This window comes from Triturus cristatus, chromosome 6 (genome assembly GCF_964204655.1).
Source record: "Triturus cristatus chromosome 6, aTriCri1.1, whole genome shotgun sequence".
Taxonomy (NCBI): domain Eukaryota; kingdom Metazoa; phylum Chordata; class Amphibia; order Caudata; family Salamandridae; genus Triturus; species Triturus cristatus.
Genome location: NC_140589.1, coordinates 506,064,161 through 506,087,478, shown reverse-complemented (window position 1 = coordinate 506,087,478; position 23,318 = coordinate 506,064,161). Strand labels below are relative to the sequence as shown.

The 23,318-nt window shown below is 43.6% G+C and overlaps 1 protein-coding gene across 2 annotated transcripts in view; it reads right to left on the bottom strand.

Annotated features, from left to right (window-relative positions):
- SMAP1 (small ArfGAP 1) overlaps positions 1-23,318 on the bottom strand; it is a 924,147-nt gene that overhangs the window by 753,478 nt on the left and 147,351 nt on the right. The window lies entirely within an intron of this gene.

Sequence of the window (23,318 nt, the reverse complement as noted above, 5' to 3'; positions counted from 1 at the left end):
CTACCTGCATTGCTAAAAAATGGTCAGTTTTCAAAGTAAAAATGGAATGTGTCCATGTTGTTGTTTTGGGCCATTTCATGTAGCAGGCGCCAGGTCTACCCACACAAGTGAGTTACCATTTTTAACCAGGAGACATTTTGAAACAGAATAGTGGACATTTGTTATTACTAATTGAATTTCTATGCATTTGTGCCTTCCAGATGTAAGCAGTGTGTATGCATGTTCCTGGAAGCTGGGAAGATAGTGAGTACAGCAAACCTTTCGTTTTTGGGGAAAAAACACAAGACACTTTTTTGTGGAGCTTTTTTTCCCTTTTCTTTTTTTTATAAACCTCAAAACGTTGCTGTTTTTTGGGCATTTTCTTGGTCTTCTTCAGGGATCCCTATAGAATCCCAAGCATGTTGAAAAAAAGTACACAAATTTGGTGTGGATACTTCATGTGGAAAAACATTGAGGACTAAGCGCAAAGTACCCCAAATAGCCAAAAAAAGAGCCCAACACTGGGGGGAAACGTCTGAGCAGTTAAGGGGTTAATAGATTAGACCATAGGCTGAAGACTAGTTGAGAAAGCTGTAAATTCATGTAACTTGGTGATATAACAATCCCAATAGAGAATAAAGTTAACATTCTGGGAGTAGTTTGTGATAAACAGATGCCACTGGATATACAGTTTAAATCAGTGGTAGCCACTTCAAATTACCATCTCTTAGACCATCCAATCCTCTCCTAGATACAGATGGTAGATGGAAGAGTGCTAGTGTCACAATAGGGGCACATAACTATTGTAATGTAGTACTGAGGGGGGATATCCAAAAGTAACACTGCCAAGTTATAGATGATCCATAATTCAGCAGCGATAGAGGTGGCTGATATGGATTCTAGAATACACGCTTCACAGACTCTAAGGGCCATGCATTGTTAAGCAAGGGTAAGGTTTAAAGTGTTAACATTGGGCCAAAAGCCTAAGTATCCGCAACACTGCTTATCACCTTAATGTCTGACAAGAGAGTTAAGAGTGTCAAAAAATGTATGGCTCTTCCTAAGGATGCTGCAAAAGGACCGAGAGCAGAGTGTTTCCTAGCCAGGCAAATAGGTCGTGGAATAAGATGCGGGTACAGTTGCGAATATTGATCAAATCGATGACATATGCTTATAATGGTACACTCGCATATACAAGCGAAATCGCATCACTATTAACAAACTAGCACACCAAACTCTCCATCAACCCAGACTTCGAAAAACGTGGTCAGGCAGGCTCTACGACATAGGCCTGAGGTTACAGATTAACAGGTCACAGGTGAGGTGGCATGTAGCCGGCAGACAAATGCGCAAACAGGAAACTCAGGACCATCCTCCAGATAAGCGCAGCAACACCACCACAATGGTCCAGGGAGATTGGCCCCAATAAAGCACACATGGCCGAAGGAGTGCGCACATTCCCAAAACATCATAAAGTCAGATGCCACACGAAGTTAGGAACACATAGTCAATCAGGGCACAGCTTACACAGTACAAATAGTGATCACGCGCCAAGCATGCCGGACATCTGGACACGTTACCCACTGGCCCCCATTGAGTCCACGCAAGGTTGAGTCACACATGTATTTGTTATAAAGGGCCTTATTTATGACTACACAGACTAGGTCCACTTTCTTTTACCAAAAAAATAAGTACTTTATGACACCCAAAAACTGTATAAAGACTCATTCAGATTGCTTGTACTTTGAGACAGTCCTCAGACTTGCTCTGTAACTGTACTCACGGGCAAAGGGTTTAATTAAACCAACTGTTCCTATTTCTCCAAACGCCTCTTGTCTTTTCAAGGTAAATTCATATTCAAGCAACACAGCTATATTGCATGTTTGACCATTAGCCTCTACAAAGACACTGAAGACATGGATATTAATGTAAACATAACCATTTGGGTGTTCCCACTTACACCCCACATTCAATTGCAAGAGGGTTGAAATTCTATGCAAAACCATTTATGAGGTTTATAACGAAGATGACCGTGAATAAAAGATAAAACACTGGATTCCCATATGGAATTGTGAGAAAGTCTGAGATTGGCTTCCTTTGTGTTACATACACATCGAACAAATAGCTGATTCGGTGGCATGCTCAAAGAATTTCAAGAAAACAGTTGCAGTTTACCAAGAGTACTAAAATACCTCACTTATGGAGAGACGAAATTCCCATTTGCTTGATTACTTTCTCCACAAAAACCATATTTTTGCATGACGAACACCTTTCTGTACACCCCATCGCATCTGGAGGATTTCCCTCCACACTACTACCCAGGAAATGCACGTAGGCCCTTAACGGGAATAAACGAATGTGTTTTTCCATTACCTGACATTTCATGGTGAATATATAGAAATTTACAGTTTTTGTGTTTTCATTTTATCCCGTATATTCCCAGGAACACTCACAAACAAAATGTGAATGCCGAAAAAGCGTATATGCGGAAATACGTGCAGAACCATGACTGGAAATTATGTGCGCAAAGTATATATTTCCTTCACCTACGCTAAACTTAATAATTGGAGCTTCACGATCTAGGAATCATCATAAGTGGGAATATTCCAAGCAGGCAATGTGTGTGAGAAGATATTGCGTAAAACTGAGCTGCTCATAAAGTGTCAATAACCTGATGGGATGCGAATAACCGAAGAAGAAAGGTTGACAAAAGTCAAGCTGCCCAATTTTGAACAGTACGAATACATTTCAAGGATATGACCTAGCATATGTAACATTAAGACCATTTAAAACAAAAAAGTGCTGTCCAACAGAAACCTCAGATCCCGAACTCATGACTACCGCATTGCAATGTCTTGCAGAAGTCGCATTACCCTTGATAATACAAGGTGAGCGGAAATCATGATAAATGATCCTGGAAATAGTCTCCGGGTGTACCGCAGCGCTTCATCACTCGCTGCTTTTACAGCGTCCTTAGTGACATCTAATCAGCTCAGCGATACAGCGTCCTCCAGCTCATGCAAGGAGCCAACCAGCATGTTCACAGGCGTAGATGGAGTTTAAAAACAGGACGTGAAACATCACGCTTTTTATGAGGGAAACGTCTGAAAGCCTTGATGTTTTTCTTTGTTTACACACACAAAAACATGTACTCATCTAACCGTAAAGAACATGTACAACCTATGTCATTTTATTTAACTGGAAACCCTAAGGCAAGATGGGTTATGAATGTATATATCTATGGTTTTATACTTGTGGGTTAGTGGCACCTCTGTGCAGTCATCCACGGTGGACACATTTTATTGTGAATCTCACAGTCTTTCAACATGGTCAACCAGCCTACAAAACGCGAAAGGCATTTTTCTATTCATTTTCTGGCAACCAACTACACAAACTCCAGTTGACTTTGCTGTGCAAAAAGCTAAGCTCCAAAATAACGCAGAATTGCTCATGGTGGGAGTCACCCTGTATTTCATCTCTTCCACCTGGCACAGCAGGACTGCTGGAGGCACAATGGCTGCTTTGGTGGGATGGATTGGGCCTGCAGCCATTTAATGTTTAACACACAACAATCTGACACAGAGAGCAAAATGGATGTGCGGGAGAAGTTGTAGTGTCATGGTACCATATCAGAAGTGGAACTTAAGCATCTGCACGTGTGGCTTTTCGGGTGGCACAGGAGGCCCCCTCTTACATCCACAGTTTACTACTCAGTGGGTGCAGGAGAAGACACAGTTTGCAAGTTACAGGAGCTATTCAACAGTTTCCCCGTCTGTGCTGTGTAGAGTGGGAGGCTGGCATGTGTGCCAATACGAGTTCCAGGACATTGGCTCTGAGATTCTGTTGTGTCGATCCGATGGCATGCTGTGCTTCTGAAGCTGGATGTGGTTGTCTACCATTCACAGGTCCTCATTCAGGTAGGGACATAGCTCTCTCCGTAGAAACGGTGGCTGGCTAGAGGAAGAGGGGACAAGACTACGTTTTCTCTTTCTTAGATTAACAAAAGAGCATAGATTCTGTTTGAACTGTATAATACTGACTGCAAGTGCTGAAACAATATACCCAAAAATGCTTCCCTTTGAGAGGTGTCTACCAAGCAGAAATCCTGTGATAATTAGTCAGTTGAATCATTGATATTTGCTGTAAAGAAATATAAACTTTTGAGAATGGAGGCCTGAGAAAAATGTCAGAATTGTTGACCTACCAGGACACTGCTGTTACTGGTGCCTACAAACTGCCTTGGAGAAGTACTATATGAAAGTCTCGGCAATACAGACTTTTCTCCCTGTTTGTTTTAAACGAGCACCATGATCCTTCAGACCAAAAGATTTCTAGGGCTATGCTGCCTAGCAGCTAAACCCAGCATATTTAATTATATTGATATACATCTTATCATTAAATCACTGGAAGAGTGAAAAGGGGAAGTTGATATACCTAGGTTTTGCATTAACAATTAAAGATGACTTCATTGGGAATTAGCGAAATAGCATGAACTACATTCCTGGTATGAAAAATGCTATATGTAGGGCCCTTTCACATGACCAGGACCCTTTCCCCAGATCTTTGGCATTTCAGGTCATGAATGAAAGACAGCTGAAATGTGGTCTCAGAAGTACCAAGCCAAGACTAATTAAGTACACATGCTGTAAAATGACAACATTGCTCAGTCTTAGTGGTCATCTGCTCAAACTAGTCAGAGCTTTTGTATATCAAGAAAGTGCAGATGACAAACATGTTATTTCTTGGACATGGTGGTGAAGTGAAACATTTGAACTTTCAGCTTGAGCAAAGAACAAAAGCGAACACATGATCCTTGTGGAGCAATTCTTCCAAAGTATCATTTCTGCACTTTTTGTCTATAATTGTATTATGTTGAGGTTATGGCCCAGTCAGTGGCGCAACACAGGCCCCCGCAGTGCGGGGGGGGCACTAAGCTGCAGGGGGCCCCCTCAGCACCGTTCTCTGGCCCGAGAGCTCCTGATAACATCCGAAGAGGGGGCCCTCCATGTATCTTGCAGGGGGCCCCCCCCTCAAGTTTCGTTACACCACTCGGCCCAGTCTAAAGATTGGAAGGTGGTTTTCTTCTACCTCAAGCCATTGTTACAAGCCCTCATCCAACCCACATTTACACCAGTCAGATGTTAGGATAGAATCCCTAAATACTGCTGGGGTGATGCATCACAGGGTCTGATCTGACAGATTAGTGCTGTGTTCTTTTTGATATAGTGAAAAAGTCCATCGTCTACTGCCTGAAATAGTAAATGTATGCAGCCCTTGATGCAGTGGCCACTCCTAGATATTTTTTTCACTTTGATTTTCTCGTCACTTTTGCAGGAAATGTTAGAGTTGGGTCACTTCTCTGTACCAAAATCTTAGACCAGAGCAAACCAGAAAGGTGGATTTTAACCAACCAAGCCTCCTGGTACATGAATAGAATTTCAAGCCAGTTTCAGAGTGCTTGGGGCCCGCAGATTGACCATTTCCAGGCACAGAAAACACAAGTTGTGAGAAGCAGCACTTCACAACCCCTAAATAGCTCAGAGTGGTTTAACATACAAACAAGTCATCATGTCCAAGAAAGGCAGAGATGGCTGAATACAGAAGCTTGAGAAAGAAGATTCCAATAAAGCCTGAAACGTGGCTTGCAACAGTAGAGGTGTCCATATTGAAGGTACTGGAGTTAGGCTGTGGATGAACTACTCCAAATCCCACCCAACTCTACCTACTATATTAACATGCAAGGGAGGCCAAAAGTAAACTTTAAACATTTGATTCCGTTTGAGGGAAAGCACTGGATTATCAGTGGTTTGAAGGTGGAATTGAAAATGACTCAAAATGCCCAAGATCCTAAAGTGCACGTGATAAGCGAATGAGGCATGAAGGGCAAAACACTGAAATAAGGGAGAAATATGAGCAGCAATCAAAATTACTAACAGCAGAGGCATTTAAAATACTTGGAATACATTACAGTGTTCTCCAAAATGAAACATAATTTGGCTAATTACTAGAATAGTACATTCTTATCCTCTGTAAAACTAACAAAAATGTGGTTTGGGCAGGTTTTCAACCACAGCTTTCAAGAAGGCATGTGTATCACTAGTTGTAGCATAGGTGTGCACCCTTCACCATTAGATATCACAATCTTTCACGAATTGTAACACTACCGAGGGTAGTATACCTCATTACTTGCGTGTGTAATCTCCATTATGTGGGGATGACCACAAGAAAAGTGAGCACAAGAATGGTTGAACACCGCAGTAACTTCAGATGCAAACATAATAACACCAAAATGACAACGCACTTTTTGGAACAACAACATACACCAAACGACTTCAGTTGGGTCATTCTGGAACATGTCAACAACTATCCCAACAGCGAAAAAAATCTACATGAGAAAGAACAACGTTGGGTGTTTAAACTGCGATCAGATGACCTCGGCCTGAATGATGATATACCATGGGGCCATTTTACCTGAGTTCACCCCCACATCGGCCATGACACCAAATGAGGTTCTCACCTTCGAACAGGCGGTCCTGAAAGATGTCGCCGACGCGACCCCCAACCACCATTTTGACAACCTCTCAAAAATAGAACGACTCACCCTGTCCCAATTCACAGACGACCAGTCAATTATTCTAAAACCTGCTGACAAGGGTGGAGCCATCGTCATCATGGACAAGGATGTCTATGAAGCAGAATGCGAACGCCAACTCGCCGACATACAATATTACCAACCTATCAACGTGGACCCGACGAAACGCCTGATGACTAAAATACAGAACATCACCACTGAAGCCGAAGCTGAAGATTGGATTTCACATGATGAAGCTGCATTTCTCAATCAAACCAATCCACGCACTCCATTCTTCTACTGTCTCCCCAAAATCCACAAGGGTACCAACCCCCCCCCGGGCCGCCCTATAGTGTCAGGGATCAATTCTGTATTAGAACCACTAAGTAAATTCTGTGATTTCTTCCTACGACCTCTCGTAGAAAAAACCCCTACCTATTTGAAAGATACCATGGAAGTACTTAATCTGATACAACAGTTCAGTTCCCCTGACACGATCGATCTTCTGGTTACCCTAGACGTAGTAGCATTATATACCAATATACCCCAGGACGACACTCTGATGGTCCTAGAAGATGCTCTACACTCTCTCGATCCATGGCCATACACTACTCCCATACCGTTCATCTGCGAATGTGCCCAACTCGCGCTTAAAGAAAACTTTTTCGAGTTCAACAACAAACTGTACCATCAAATACAGGGCACATGCATGGGGAGCACATTTGCGCCGAGCCTGGCCTGTCTATACATGGCCAAGCTGGAGGAAGACAAAATTCAAAATCCTACCAACCCCTTCCAAGACAACATCCTTCTATGGCGGCGATATATTGATGACATCCTTGTATTCTGGAGGGGGAGTACAGACGAATGCGCTGCCTTTTTTGCATGGATGAATACGATCGACCCTTTCCTCAAATTCACAGGTACCCACTCTCACGAGTCGATCCCCTTCCTGGATCTCTCTATATCCTTGAAAGATGGCTGCTTACTAACCACGAACTACAAGAAACCATCTGAAAGGAACAGCCTCCTACTTTATCAGAGCCACCACCCGAAAGCTTTGAGGGACAACCTCCCAGTAGGACAGTTCCTCAGATTGAGAAGGAACTGTAACACCCTCAATGAGTTCGAAGCTCAAGCTGCCATCCTGAAAAAGAATCTTGTAACCAGGAAATATCCCACCAGCATCATTAAAACAGCTCACAAAAGGGCTAGGAATAACAACCGTGATGCACTTTTAGAAACAAGGACCAAATCAGAGAACACGGCACTTACATGTGTGACATCTTTCACCCCTCTCTCAAACAACATCCAGAGGATAGTGAAACGTCATTGGAAAATACTCAAAACTGGTTCCTTTGACCCCGGTCCCTGCCCCCTCTTTTCGTTCAAACGCACTCAGAACCTAAGAGATATCCTGGTGCATACCCGCCCCAGAAAGAACAGGAAACCACGAGAAACCCTGTGGGCACTACCCCCGGTTGTAGGCCATTTCCCATGTGGTTCTTGTACTACCTGCCACCAGACAAAACCTGTGAAAGAGCTGGATCTGGGACTTCCCAGACCTTGGCAATTAAGACACCACACCAACTGCAATACTAAAAACTGCATTTATCTGATTACTTGCCCGTGCGGACTCCGATACATAGGCATGACAACAAGACCTGTCAAAACCCGCATCGGAGAACATAAGAGTACAATACGGTGCAAGAAAACACAGACTAAACTGCAGAATCATTTCCTGGAACACAACCATTCCCCTGACAGTCTCAAATGGACTGTGATTGACCACAATCCCTCATGGACACCAACCAACCTGTTCATAACAGAACAACGCTGGGTCTTCAGACTCCGCACTGATGTCACAGGTCTCAACGACGACATCCCATGGAGTTCCCTCAATCCATAATACCAGCTATCATAACCTTACTCCACCACCCACTGCAGACCCGACACCTACCTGCTTTGACTGTAGCCCCATCCCTGTGTTCCATCTCCAGACTACTATTGCGGTCCTCTAATCCTTTGGATCTAGATTACTGCAGTTTAATGTATGGACACTTGAGAGGGTTTGTGTACTGACACCTGTACCCAACGGACAGTCACTATATGTGTTTCTATCTCCTGACGATAACAGCGGGTCTCTTCCCGTTTACAATTAGATTACTACAGCTTTTAATTGTATGGACACATGAGAGTTTTTGTGCACAGATATCTGTAGTCTACGGACCCTTATTAATTGTGTATCCCCACCTCCAGCACTGAGTGTCAGATCACTTGTACCTCTCAGGTCAATCACACTCAGACACCACCATATCTATGTATGACCTAACTTATCCAGTCATTCTGCTGACACACACACACACATGAACAGTGTCTCGGACCCACCAGGGCCGACGCTCCCATCCCAGAAGTGTATGGGATGATAGTACCTCACTCGACTGCACGGCTTTTGGGACCACCACACGGTTGCTGTATTTATGCATCACCATGTCCACACGTGTCTTCTAAGATCTATGACACAGAGACACCCTTACGATGACACGTAAATTTGGAACGGACACAATTGTACCAACCCATGTGCCTGTATCCAGACCATGCAATCTTTCAATAATATACACACTTTGGGATATCTTTCAGACCCGTTCCAATATGGCCGACGTGCTATCCACAGTAGCTAGAGGTGCAACCAGTCAACCAATTCACTACGTGACCCTGAGGCACTTTTATTTTTATTATTTTTTATTTTTGGGTCCATACGCCACGCACACCCTCGAGACACACTCATGTGTTCCCCCCTCCTTAATCGTCGATACGGAGACTCTTACTCCTTGACATTTCTAGACCATTCAAACATGGCCGCCATCCACAACTTCGTGAAACACAGTCCCGCCTCTGTTTCCACGACACTCGCAGCTGTTCCGGGTTGAACACCCAATCAACTTTGGACATAAATAGTGCCTCCAAAACCGTGTCAACTACCGGCGATCCTGGAGGCACGTAGGTGTTCAGAGCAGAATACCCGGGGCGTGAGTAAGTACTTGTTTGCAGCCACTTTATTAGTCCTGTTTGAATTATCCTTACTCTGTCCAGTTAGCCCTACTGGCCTGGTTTACAATTTGTTTGTTTGTGTTATCTCTACTCTACCAAGATTAGCCTTACTGGCGTTTTTAACAATTTCCCGCTCCCCTTGAAGTGTTTATTGTAAAACTACGCTGGTTGTCTCTTTTAGCTGGCGCCCTCCGCCCCAGCCGATCCTTATCCGGTATAGCCTGGACCCATTAAACATTGGGTAGGTTTACCAGTTTGTCTATAAACAGTATATTGCCACACCACCACTATGTAGAATAGTCGTGATCACGGGATTCTGCTGAATAATTTCACCGGCTCCGTTATCCTCACTCACCAGATAGACCTCTAGACATGTCGTTAATAAGCTATCACACTCGACACAAGTCATTTTTCAGATACCGATCCAATCATACCTCAATCTGAAACCCTGCATGACTCACCATGTACTAGGGCAGACCACGAGGCATGTCGTCAAGAAGTAGTCTCACTGGTCACTAGTCAACTTTGAGATACCAGCTCAACGGATGCAGTTATGCCTCCCCCTGATACCCTGCATGAACTTTACACTGTGGAGCTGTCTACTATGCATGTGTCCCGCACTGATTTATCTTGCGTGACCCGTATACCGACAGAGTTGATAGAACCACTAGTCTTTCTTGCACCCGCCCCCCTCCCCCGGCATGTGGCACAACCATGATGCGAGTATTTCTCCGCACCGACTCGTTTTGATACCAGGGACATGTATTACGCCCCCTGGAGATGTTGTTGACCACTTCATTTTGCCTCCCCTTTTTTGTCTCCCTGTCCCCTTTTTCTCCTCCCTTTCCTTTTAGGTTCGCTCATAGGGACTCGAATAAAACGTGATCCCTATACTATGGACATATAGGATACATTCTGACCTATATCAAATTTTGTTACCACTTTCCTTTTGGTCCTGACGAAGCGCTACGGATCCGTTAGGGACCGCTGGGAAGCGCGAAACATGTTGACCACCCACCTCACGTTCTCACTCTCACTCTAACTTTATCACATACGGGTCGAGAGTAACAGAACTATCTACCTTTCCCCTACCTTTTTAGAGTGCTATCTAGGCACCACTCCCCGTTAGATTTTAACCAGACCCGCAGGACCCATTAATAAACCGTTTGGGGTTCCTACAGGTCTTTTTAGCCTCACCACACCACCCACCATCCCCACACACCCGCACGCACAACTACGGCTACTCCAGTAAAAAGATCTCCGACAGAGAGCCCTCCTGAAGGGCCCGTGAGGGACTGCAGCGCCACCCCCACGAGGAGCAACGCCCGATGATGATGCTTTGCACCCGCAAGGGTGTGTGAGGGCACTTGGAAATCCACCCAGGAGTATCTGGCCTACACGTTAGACATCACCGCGAACCTTCACAATCACCATTATTTTCCCAACCCCTCAGCAGTTCACCACTTTGGGACTGCCCACCATAGGAACTGGTACCATTTTGTGTATTTAGCCATTTTACCTGAAACTGAGGTTCCCCTTCAGTTCTCATTTGACTAATGGCTACTCTCACTTGACAATGTGTTACCCAGAACGCATCCGCCCCTTGAACCTACGAAAAATGTAAGCTGGCTAATGTTTTCATAAGGTAACAAATATGCATTTACCCTCCAGCATTTGGGGCCCTCTTAATATATCATTATAAACACTACCGCAATGTAGACAACAGTCCCTTTCACTTATCCAAATTACACGTATAATTTGGGTGCATATGAACCACTGATGTAAGCACCAAGGGGTCATTTGGTGTTTTTTCACCTTTTGGGACGATAACCCACAAAAGAGAAAATTCGGCATTGTCTGATACTTTATTAGGACTGACACTCACTTTCAAGTAGGGATGGGTTTGCCAGTTACTCTTTCCCCTACCTAAGATGGCCGACCTGTTTCGTTGTCTAAATGAAGAGACACAAACCCCAATGGCCCTTCAGCCTGGTCCTTTATTGCGAGCCAAAATCGGAGCTGATGAATAATAACGCTCAACTCATTAATACAATGGAGTTTTGCTTCCTCCGTTCTTTCGTTTACATCAAAGACTTGAACCTGTTCCAAGATGGCGGCTATAGAAGAGGACCGCAACCGGCAAGTCCTTCCTTGTCCATCCCCAACCAGGTTAATATCCCGGCACCCGGCTCGCAACCATTCAGTATGCGGTCGGCGAGGCAGGTCTCCAGTAGGTGTTTCCGGTGGGTGGCCTGAACAGTACAAGTGAGTAACCGGGCAGCGGCAGGAAAACCCTTTGTCCATCATTTAATTCGGATGGGTTTCCATCGTATTTCTCTTCACTCACGCTAGGTCTCCAAACAGGACGGTGCTCCAGTTTTTACGATATTGCTTGTACCTTTATTCTAGGTGTACGAGTGTCCAACCCCCCCTCAGTCGATCATGAGGCACAGTTTTGCCTTTTAAAATGTATGTATTATCGTACCATTGTTTGTCTTGTGTGTTACTTGTTTTTTGTCAGACACATGTTTTTAGTTTTTTGTGTGTGTTATTAAATGTGCACTTCGTGCATTCACGATCACTTTTATTCACGAAACAGCTAGACGCCAGCATGAAAGATGTACTGTCTGGAGAGCTACACAGTGGCACAATAAGAATACGTGAATATTGAGCATTGCGACACTGGTGTATAGTGTATAGTGTAATCACTTTTTTACCTAATGACAATAAGCATAATCTGCCTTTTCTCCCTTAATGTCTGTTTTTTCATCCTACAGATTCTCATTAGACGTACATTACGTATGTATTGGATTAACGCATGCTAATTATGCGCAGCGTTTGTATGTTTTTTCACTTATTTCTGCACCATTAGGTCTTCTAGGAGTGGTACTTGCACTGGGCTGGTCCCAGTCTAGTCCTGACGAAGAGCTAGGGAAGCTCGAAACTAGTCGACCATATGCTAGGTACACTTACCCATTAAAGTCGTTTATTCTAGCATATCACCCACTTTTTTAACCAATTAGCTAGGAGCAAGAATAAAATTTATTTGGCCCACTAGTTGATTATTTTAATTCACTCTAAACCACTCCACACCACGACACTTGCACAACACATAGTTTTGTTCAGTGCTCCTACGTAATCCGCAAGTCGCAGCACGCCTCAGCCCGTAGAGGACTGAGAGGACCCCAATGATGAAGCATGTCACCGTGGGGAAACCCTGGTGAGTGAGGGGACTAAAGAAAGGAATTGCCCTGTCCCTTTCTTCTACTTGGACGTCCTTTCGGGAAACTAGTGCTTTCCTGACACCCCTAGGTTAGGTTCTCATAACCTGAAGAGTCAGGTCATATATTTAGTTATGTATACAATGGGAGGGTGAACCTAACCGTTATAAAACCTCTCCTTCCCCCCTCTTTTTGAAATACCTATGCATGGCAAACAGATGACAGAACTGTATGGCTTAGTCTCCTTTGAAAGACTCATTCAGAGAGTACAATGTATGATGGCAGTGTACAACAGAATATAGGTGCCATTTAAGGGATTAATGCCGCCCTATGTTCTTTGCACATAGAGAAGCCCAAAACCTACCTCAGTCTCTAACCATCACTCACTCTCTAGCCATCACTCACTGGATTTCACACCTCCCGCACATATAGGTCGACATGCAGGGATAAGTGCCCATCTACTCGACCTTGGATTTACAGTGGTGATATACAGGGGTTGGGGGGGGGGGGTAAATGCACTAGCCATGACAGAAGCTACAATGAGGAGTGCATCCCAAATCATTTACCCACCCCTCCAGGTCTCTGTTTTTTAAAACCCTTGATTTCATCTACAGGCGAGCTTTAAATGGGCACACGAGTTACTCGCTTCCCTTCCAGCCCCTCCCTTTCATCCCAGTTCCTTGGATGATTGCAGAGTACTGTTCCATGCTTTGCAGTATAGTTCTTGCTATTAATTCAATGGCTCTATTTTGCAATGCCTAACAGTGGGGCCATAATAATGGGCAGGCATGATGTTGGTACAACAGCAATAAATGAAAGTTAACAAAAGAAGGCTTACATGGCCACGGTGGAGTCAACTGTGACACGTAGAGCAGAGATGTGGGTTTCAGCAGAAAAAGCTAATTTGTGCTCATTAAAACCCTAATCTGGAAGAGGGCACAGGGACTGAGCAAACCACTTGCTGTTGAAGCAATCGCACTTCAATTATCACTCAGTTTACACTAAGCAGCGCTTTGTCTGCATGTTTAATTCACAATAACTTAACCACCCTTGGGAGGATGCCAGCGCTCTGCTTAACCTAAGTTCAAACAACTAAAGGGGAGTTCTAGTTGAGAGGGGAAAATATGAATGTCTCCATTTTATTTTGGTCATGGCTTGGTATGCTGAAGGAGTTTGTGGGTCAATCTATTACAAAAGATACAATGCAAGTCCCAAACACTACGGTGAATTAAAGAGCTCCCATGATATGCGGACCTCACTCAACTGCAATGTACCCAAACCCTGGGGAAATATGCTGACCCACTGTTTTATATCCGGACAGGTTCAACCATACTTTGGAATGGGTTTGAGCCACCGTGTCAGACACACCCAAGATGCTGTTCCGACTAGGTGCCCTACCCTTCCTACAGCATACAGTTTCTTGGACCGGCAATAAGAGAGAGGCAATCGATTTAAATGTTTCATAGCAGTCCAATGATCTCATGGAAGACACCAAGTCTAGAGTTCATATTATCTCTCCAATCGTGGGTGATCTGTGGCAGTCTGTTAGGGATCGCCGGCCTGTTATACTAGAGACATTAGCTACTCAAAGGGATTTGGTTTCTTTGAACGACTTTCAAAGCATTGGTATAGGGAAATGCTTTAGGTAATGGAGGCTATTTATAATTTTACATATTCATATTGTAATTTAGAAATAATGGGTGTTTTCTACAACAATGTGGAAAATGGCAAGGCTTTAAGCAGTTAATTAAAAACATACAAATAACTTAAAATACAAAAACTAAATATGTTTAGGATAAAATGTTGCCTTATGTGATGTTTAACAGCAGCAGCGCACTTTCAGGTTTTATTTCCACGCACAAGCATATTGAAATTGCTACAAAAATAAACCACATCAACTTAACCACAAAGTAGCTAGGTGAAAGAAGTGAAACTTAAAATCGCGCAAAAATCCTGAGGTACTTACAATCTGCTCTAAAGGTTTTAGTAGATACTTCTTACAATAGAACATAGGCGGGCAAAAACCATCATCTACTTCGCAATAACAGCGACGGGGTGGTATAAAGGCTATGAACATTCATATCGATGAGGTGACGAGATGAAAATGGGGTGAATCCAAGAGTGGGAATGTCTCAATATGAATTTGGTGGAAATAAACAATATTGTTAATATGTGTAGGTCATCAAATGAGTTCAGTATACTGAAAATGCTGGGACGGTCAATACTTTTGAACCCCTGGGCTATACACAAAAACGTAAATTAGATGGATTTTGTGCGTACTTACAGGCCACAAAACGCATCAAAATGTTTTGGTCCTTTGGACGTTTAACAAGGTGACGAGTGTTGTGGAAAATGAGGTTTAACAGTGCGATATGAGGACAATTGCATTTGAAATTAGTCTCTGCGTCTGACATTAAAGCCTGCAAAGTTGTTGTGGAACGGTTCCAAAAAAAGGGACGACCCATTTTGTATTCCGAAGAGGAGATGAAAGTGCGGTAATGTATGTTTGTCCTCTTACAGCTCATCAGGCAGTGTATGATCTGCATCGAGCAGGCGGACAAGTAAAGCAAACGACAGGGCGTCACTGTAATAAAAACACCAGGACATGTCTAAGAGTAAGAAGCTAGACAGTTACATCATCGGCATTTCAACCACTTTCTTCCCTTTGCAATCCATAAAATAAATCGGACTCTTGGCGTTGTGTACTAAACAGGAGGCGTAACATGAAACCAAGCAAATGAATTACACGAGAAATGCAACTGAACGGGTTTCACATTAACGTTCACAAATGCAATAAACCCACATTACAAACGCATCATCAATAGAATGAACAGTGCTTGAACAAACAGAAATTGAAACTCAATACTTGCACATCAAAACAAAAGTAAACATATGCACTAGACAATTGATTATTACCACACTAGAGAGCAGGCACTCAATTAATGCTTATTTTGCAAAAAGGAGTAGTTTTACTTATTTTAATGCATCACTTTTGAGTCCAGTGAATAATAGGCGGCTTGACGAAAAAATGAATTAGATAGGAGTATAAAGTAGGAGCAATAGGGCCACTCGCTAAGAAATACTCGTTTTGACAAGCTTAACTGACGCTGAACTGACAAGAATGACGTGTTGGAACAAACATTGGCAAAGCAAACAGCTCTGGCCATTCTGCAAGTGGGATCTTTAGGGGAGGATTTTTTTTTTTGCAAAACATACATTATGGAAAACAAATGGTAAAAATACAAATATAAAGGAGCGCCCAAGCAGCTATGATACTGAACTGTGCTCTTTTAGGGGTGGCTGTGCACATTTGGTCAGACACAGGGCAAGATAGCCAATGAAAGAAGTGAATTGAACTTTGATGCTGTATGCTGTGGTGGGCATAAGCAATTGTGAATTGACACTTGAACAGTCCATAGATTACTAGGTCTGATTGAAAGCCCCTCTATGGGTGTATATGTATGTAAATTGTTGTAGGATACAAAATGAGGCAGGCAAGACAGCTAACAGTGAATCTATGCCAGACCAAAAAAAGACACAGAAGATAAGTGACTGCCTTCATATTCTTTAAAAGCTATGAACAGCCACAGGCATAAAGCCCTGCTCAAGCAGTTTGCTTTCTCAATGTGCGTTGAAAAAAACATGACCCAGCACAAAAATACAGGTTGGTTAAAAGAAAAACTGCCAGGTTGTTAATCACTCCACTTGCACAAACCATGGGAATAATTATCACATTTCTAGACCACACCAATACTGTTAAAGTTGCACACAAAAAAACTATCGCTATAAACTATAATAAAAGGTCAAAAACAAGCTGACAAAATGTGGAGATTAAATGTCACATCATTAAGGCACTGAAAAGTAATCAGAAGTCGGTGATCTGCAACTTCAGGCTTGTTTGCTGCAATCAGACGATACAGTTTTAAGAGAAGCAGTTAACGACCTAGACAGAGCAGCAGGGGGTGTGTGACATCCATAGATAAAGCAAATGAATAACGAGTGTTTAGACTGGACTGCAAAACACCTGTGTCTAAATAAGGTGTAAAAGCAGAGATTATGCCCGCGGACTTGTGCATTCATGATTAAACCTACAAATTTCTCAGAACTGGAGATCTTTGGAATGATACCAAGAGTTAGAGAAGCATTGTAGATTCAGTGAGTACTTTTTGAGACAGAGCAGTAATAATTCAGTATTTAAAAAGGACGGCGCTTCTGTAACGTGGAGGGAATCCATTGCTCAGTAAGGCAAAAAACATACCTTCAGTTGAGAGATTTTGACATGAGAACACAGCCTTCCTTAAAGGATGGGTGCAATTTGCACACTGATGAATGAAGATGCCAGGTCTTGCTCACTGAACACTTGTGCCTACCACAGGATAGTGAAGGGTGTGGGACGTATTTCTGATTTAGGCTAATCTGGGTCTTCTTGAGAGGAATGATGACAATCTAGGACTGATCCACTATTGCACAAGCAGAGGAGGAGTGTAGTAAATAATGTCTCATGATCGACTGCATCAAAGGTCATTGTAACATCATGTAATACAAATATCCAGGCATCTCCATCATTCATAATATGCATGGCATCATTCACAAATTTTCTATGTCATAGGTTTAAATTGTAATATCATTAATACAAATATTTGAAAACACGGTACCAAACAGAAAGGGGCACAGAAAAAAAATGGTTAAAATTAGCCTCACTCTCCCAGGACTTGCCTCTACCTAGGAAGAAAGCTCTCTTGCTCCAATAGTCCTTGCTCTATTAATGCCCCAATGAAGAGTTGTTTATTTATAATATATTATACATTATCTGTGTAGGAAATCTGCCTTTTGTGCTTGGTCTGCCAGAGTTTTTTTGCCTTTTCATAGACCAGTGTCAAAGCGCATGTGCTCTGCTCCTAAAATAATACTGATAGATTTGGTTTCTCCCAATTGGCTAATTTGACTTTCCTGTAACATGCACCAACAGAATGGAAGTTAAATGTCATATGTTGGGGCTGCAGTGTGTGTTTATACCACTCAAATATGACAAAAATATACAACTCCCAGGTACACCACTGTACCTCTTTTTATCCTAATCGCTAGCAATCCTTTTAAAAGCCTTAAAAAAATAATACCATATTCCCATATATTATAAAAAAATAATATACATATTTACTTATATACTCCATTACTTTCTATACACCTTTTTTTATCACATTTAATTGCAATAAGGATTAAATATTCTACTTATACACATATACACTAACACACACATATATATATCTATTGACAAAGGCGGCAAGCCGAAACGCGTCTATTGTGTGTGTAATCCTTTCAAATAAAAATTTGAAGGGCACGTTCTTGTGAGTGCTGGTATTTTGCCGTGAGCTGGGGATTCGTAATCCGCACGGTTTCTGTCACCGTGCATGAGAGCACCCGATCGCGAGTGCAGGGAACCAAGACGGAGAGAGAGCACGATATATATATATATTACCTACAGGCGGTCGCCAGTAGGTAGCTATAGTTAGGACCCTGTTTCCATAGGAAATCCGCAACATTCTATTTGGAATAACTTTGGCGCCGGTCGACGAATCCTCGCGAATTTCTCAAAATAGGTGGGGCGCTACGCTCCGCTCCTACCCTGAAAGTCTCGGGGGGATTCGTCAAGCGGGGGCTGAGATAAAAGGGGGGTCCCAAAACGCGTTTTTCCCATGCATTTTTCCATAGGACCTTTAGACAGGGCTACAGCCCGAACGGCTGAACAGAATTACTAGAAATTTGGCAGAGAGGTAGTCCTCAGGTCAAGGAAGTGCCTTTTGTAGGTTTGGTGTAAATCTGTTCAGTAGATTCTGAGAAAATAGCCTTTAAATCAATATATATATCTGAGCCAGCTTACGGTACGCTTACGGTAAGCTTACCGTACGCGTACGGTGGCGTGCGCGAGCGCGATTCTGATTGGCTGTTACATCTAAGTAAACATTCGAATCGGTCGAAACCAGGAAGCGGCGGCCGCCATTTTCTCTCTCGCACTCTGAGGGGGGGGCTGTAAACAAAGGCAAAAAACATATAAAGGGGCTGTTTAGACAGCGCCCATGCACATAGCCATGTTAGTTGAGTCCTCAAAGATCCCCCAAGGCCAAAAACGGTAAATTTTTATTTTTTGAAAATTTCGCCGATTACGCTTACCGTACGCGTACGGTGCGCTTACGCTAAAAATTTTAATAAAAAAAAAAAAACTCTGTGCATGGCATATTATTGTCATCACTTACAAATTAAATTTAACAGATTACCTATCACAAGGAAGCGCATAATATGTCCTACATGTGCGCACGGTGCGTAACGTGGGCAAGCGGTGCGCGTAGCGCACTGCGTGCCCACCTTGCGTGTACGGCACTAACTGCGTAAAGTGGGCGCGCGGTGCGCGAAGCGCACCGCGTGCTCACTGTGCGCGCACGGTGCGCGAAGCGCACCGTGCGCGCACGGAACGAACTGCGTTAAGTGGGCGTGCACGCCACGAATGGCGTAAAGTAACTTAGCATTTAAAAAAACGTACAAATTCACTGAAAAAACCATAGGTTTCACACACGTTATAGTTAGGAATTAGCATTTAAAAAACCTTGCTAATTCAATGAAAAAACCATAGGTTTCACACATGTTATAGTTAGCTGGAAATTTTACTGATAAAAAACCAATGAAATTCCCCCGTTATAGTTACTGTAGGCAACTATAACTCACGCAACCGTAATCCTCTGCTGATGACATATGTGTCTTTATGAAAAAAAAAAATTTGTAAAATATGTATAGCTAAAATTTAATGGAAGAAGACATGGGCAAATAAGTGTCTAAATACAGTATTAGCATCAGCAGAGGATTACGGTCGCGTGAGTTATAGTTGCCTACAGTAACTATAACGGGGGAATTTCATTGGTTTTTTATCAGTAAAATTTCCAGCTAACTATAACATGTGTGAAACCTATGGTTTTTTCATTGAATTAGCAAGGTTTTTTAAATGCTAATTCCTAACTATAACGTGTGTGAAACCTATGGTTTTTTCAGTGAATATATATATATATATATATATATATACCAGTTTAAAGGCATATGGCAAGGAAAAGTGCCTTTGCCTTGTAGGAAAATCTATTTTATACATTAAATGCGACATCACTAAAGTGTGCTTATAAACCCACAGGTCTGGCTGCTTAATATATAACAAAGTGGCATGCTACATGTCGGGACTGGCATGTCTTCTCAATGAATAAATATCCAAATGCCGTTTGCGCTCATGGCCGGACTGGAAACCGGAAAAGGCCCTGGCAAAAAGCTGAGCCGGCCCCCCTGGCGGGGAGGGGTGCTAGTTGGAACCACTATCGTTTCACCACTGCCGGTATTGTGACAGGGGGCCGATATTGCAGCTATGCTGCAAAAACGGCCCCCCTGTAACAAAAACGGCCCCCCAGGGGTCAAAAACCGCCCCCCACGCTAGCAGCCCACCGGGGAAATGCTCATCCTGTCCTGTTTGCGTTGTGTAGGTGTAAATAATATCCCTTATTTTATACAGACACATAAGAAAATACTTAACGTTATTCAAAGTTATTTTCCACTTAATTTACACACAAAAAAAAGTCAGATTCAATGTCGAGAATAGATTTTTAATAACTTTAGTGGAAAGGTACGTTTTAAAAAGTGTACTTTGTGCTGCCCGAGAGAAAACTGGTTCTGAACCACTTTGACACTCCGCTCCTTTCCAGAGGCTGAATGCACATTTGTGGATGCAAAATAATGAACCAGCACCCACCGAACAATGATTTGGTTTCTGGTAACAGGAGAGCAGGAGGTATTGCTTACAACAAGCCACTTAACAGGGATTAGCAGTTTGGGAAGGGGATAGGAACAGCTGGAAGAACAAAAAACAGCCTTCATATTTATTCATTTCACTTGGTGATGCCAAATGAGACTGGCAGGAACCGCTCCCATCCTTCCTGGCTCCAACCTCAGCAGGAGGGAATATTCAATCAATCAATCAAAGCTTTATTGTCGGTTAAAAACCAAAAAAGCAGTAACACATGGAGAAAAAAAGATACAGCATTTCCAGGCTACCACCAAATAAATTCATATGTAGATAAAATACAAATAAAAAATTAAAAATATAATTAAAAGAGCCGAATAGCCCTATGCACTACGAGCATGGGTTGTAGAAAAGAAATCAGTCCGTACAGAAAATAGTGGGCCTAAAGAGACAGAGATACAGCGGGTACATGCAATTTGATTTTAGCACTGCGAGCATTCCAGATGGCCCATAGGAATCTGGAAGTCGCAAAAACAATTACTAAAGTAGTGTCATATTTAAGTAATCTATACACCTCCCTGTAGTCTCTAAGGCCCAGCAATTTGCAAAGAGGAATAATCCACTTGACTCTGCTCCTAGCGTAGAGCGGACAGAAGAGCAGAACATGCAGATCTGTTTCAACGCACCTTTCACAACCAACACAAAGACTAGAGGCCACAGGGGAGGCTGACCAATTAGATGTCGCTGCCCGGAGAGGGAGTGTCCCATGTCTCAATTGGATATAAAGCTTCTTAGCCAAGGGAGGTTGGATGTCATCTAGACATTTCTCAAAATGATAATGGTCCTTGGCCTCCAGGAACCTATTGGTCAGCGTGCCCCGGGAGGATTTAGTGATCACAAGTTCCAAACGATGATTGTTAAGTGTGACAGCCCACTCTCTTCTAGAGAGGGAGTGGCATGTCCGCTCTGGGGCATCCCAAATATCTACCCTTCCCAAAGACTGGCATGTGTTTTTAATATGCTGGAGCCAGGGAATTTTCCCAGCCCCCCCTTAAAGAGAGTAGGTCCCTTAGATCGTCTCTGTAGCTTAGCAGCCCTGGTGTAGACCAGAGCCGTCTCCAGTATAACAAAGGGCGGTTCGAAATGACCCCCTGAATGGGGGGTAAACCCAAGTCAAGGCATAGGGGAAGCAGGGGTGTACTCTGTGGTAAGCTCAATAAGCGTCTAATAAAGGTATTCTCGGTGCTTGTCAGGGAAGTGGCAGACAGGTGACCTCATAGCTCCACCCCATAAAGCGCCCCTCCTCTAGCCTGGGTCTTATACATTTCTAGGGGCGGGCCAACTGATTTGAATGGGGACCCAGTGTGCACTTTAAGAATTCCACCACTAGATTGTGCCAACTTCATGTTTGCTTTGGTTACCTGGGGCCCCCACCCCTTCCGATCACTCAGAGTAACACCCAAATAATCAAAAGTAAAGACCCTTTCCAACGCCACTCCGTCCAAATGTGGATGCGAGCAGCTGGAGATTTTGGCATTGAAGGCCATAAATTTAGTTTTTGCCAAATTGATCTCCAGGTTCCTCGACTTGCAAAGAGGCAAAAAGCCTCCAATGTTCGCTGTAAACCCATGGACGTTTTTGATAAAAGTAGGGTGTCATCAGCGAACATCAGGGCTGGGATCTTCCGGTCAGCCAGACTGGGGGAGTCCAGGTCCCTAGCTCCCAAAAGGTGGTCAATTAATCCGTTAATGAACAGGGAGAAAAGAGTGGGGGCCAGCACACACCCCTGCCTCACACCCCGTTCAACCGGAAAAGGGGCCGAGAGCTCCCCGCTGCGTCCATACCTTACCCTCGCAAAGGTACTTTGATGTAATCGTTTAAAAAGATTACATAGATATGTAGGAGCCCCCAACTCCCTCAAAATAGCCCAGAGCTTATCCCTTTGCAACAAGTCGAAAGCAGATTTGAGATCCACAAAAATTAGATACAAACTGCCGCCCCCCAATGTTACCGTTTTCCAAAAGACCAACTGAAGTCTGGACAGTTGGTCAATGGTGGAGACCTTACTACGAAACCCTGCTTGAAGGGGGGTCAGGATTTGATAATCATCAATCCAACTTTGTAGCCTTGTTAATAGAATGCGAGAGAACAATTTCTGCAAAACATCAATAAGGCTGATAGGGGGGAGGAGCCTAGCGCGCAACCAAGATGGCCGCGTAGGCTTGTGGCTCCCGAGGGCCTCCGCAACCTCCCATGTCTATCCTGTCATAATCCTGATTTTCTCGACGGGCTTTTGTTTATGATCTTGCGCTAAGGTGCCACTCGTATTCCGAATCGAAATTGGACTCCGGGAACGGGTTTTTTGGCGATCTGAAGTTTGCGGCCTTCTCCGGCCTTGGTCCCGGACTCGGGTTGGTGAGGTGCCCGGCTGCGAAGTGAACAACAGCGGCATGCCAGGCTGGGCCTGCCCCGGACCCCGCACTTTCACTTTCGAGTTGGTCTACTGACACTGATGAGGAGACATTGGGAGAGCTGCGCCGAGTACGGAGTGCAAAGCCTAGTCTTGACCTGTAAACGGGCCTACTTCAGCTAGCGGCCCGGATCTCCTAGCCTTCCTCCGGGTGCTGGAGGGTGCTGACCTTACTGATCGCTGACGATGACGACAAGAGTGGATGGTGACAAACTGAAACCCAAATCTACCCGGAGGGGAGCCTATTCCCAGGCCAAC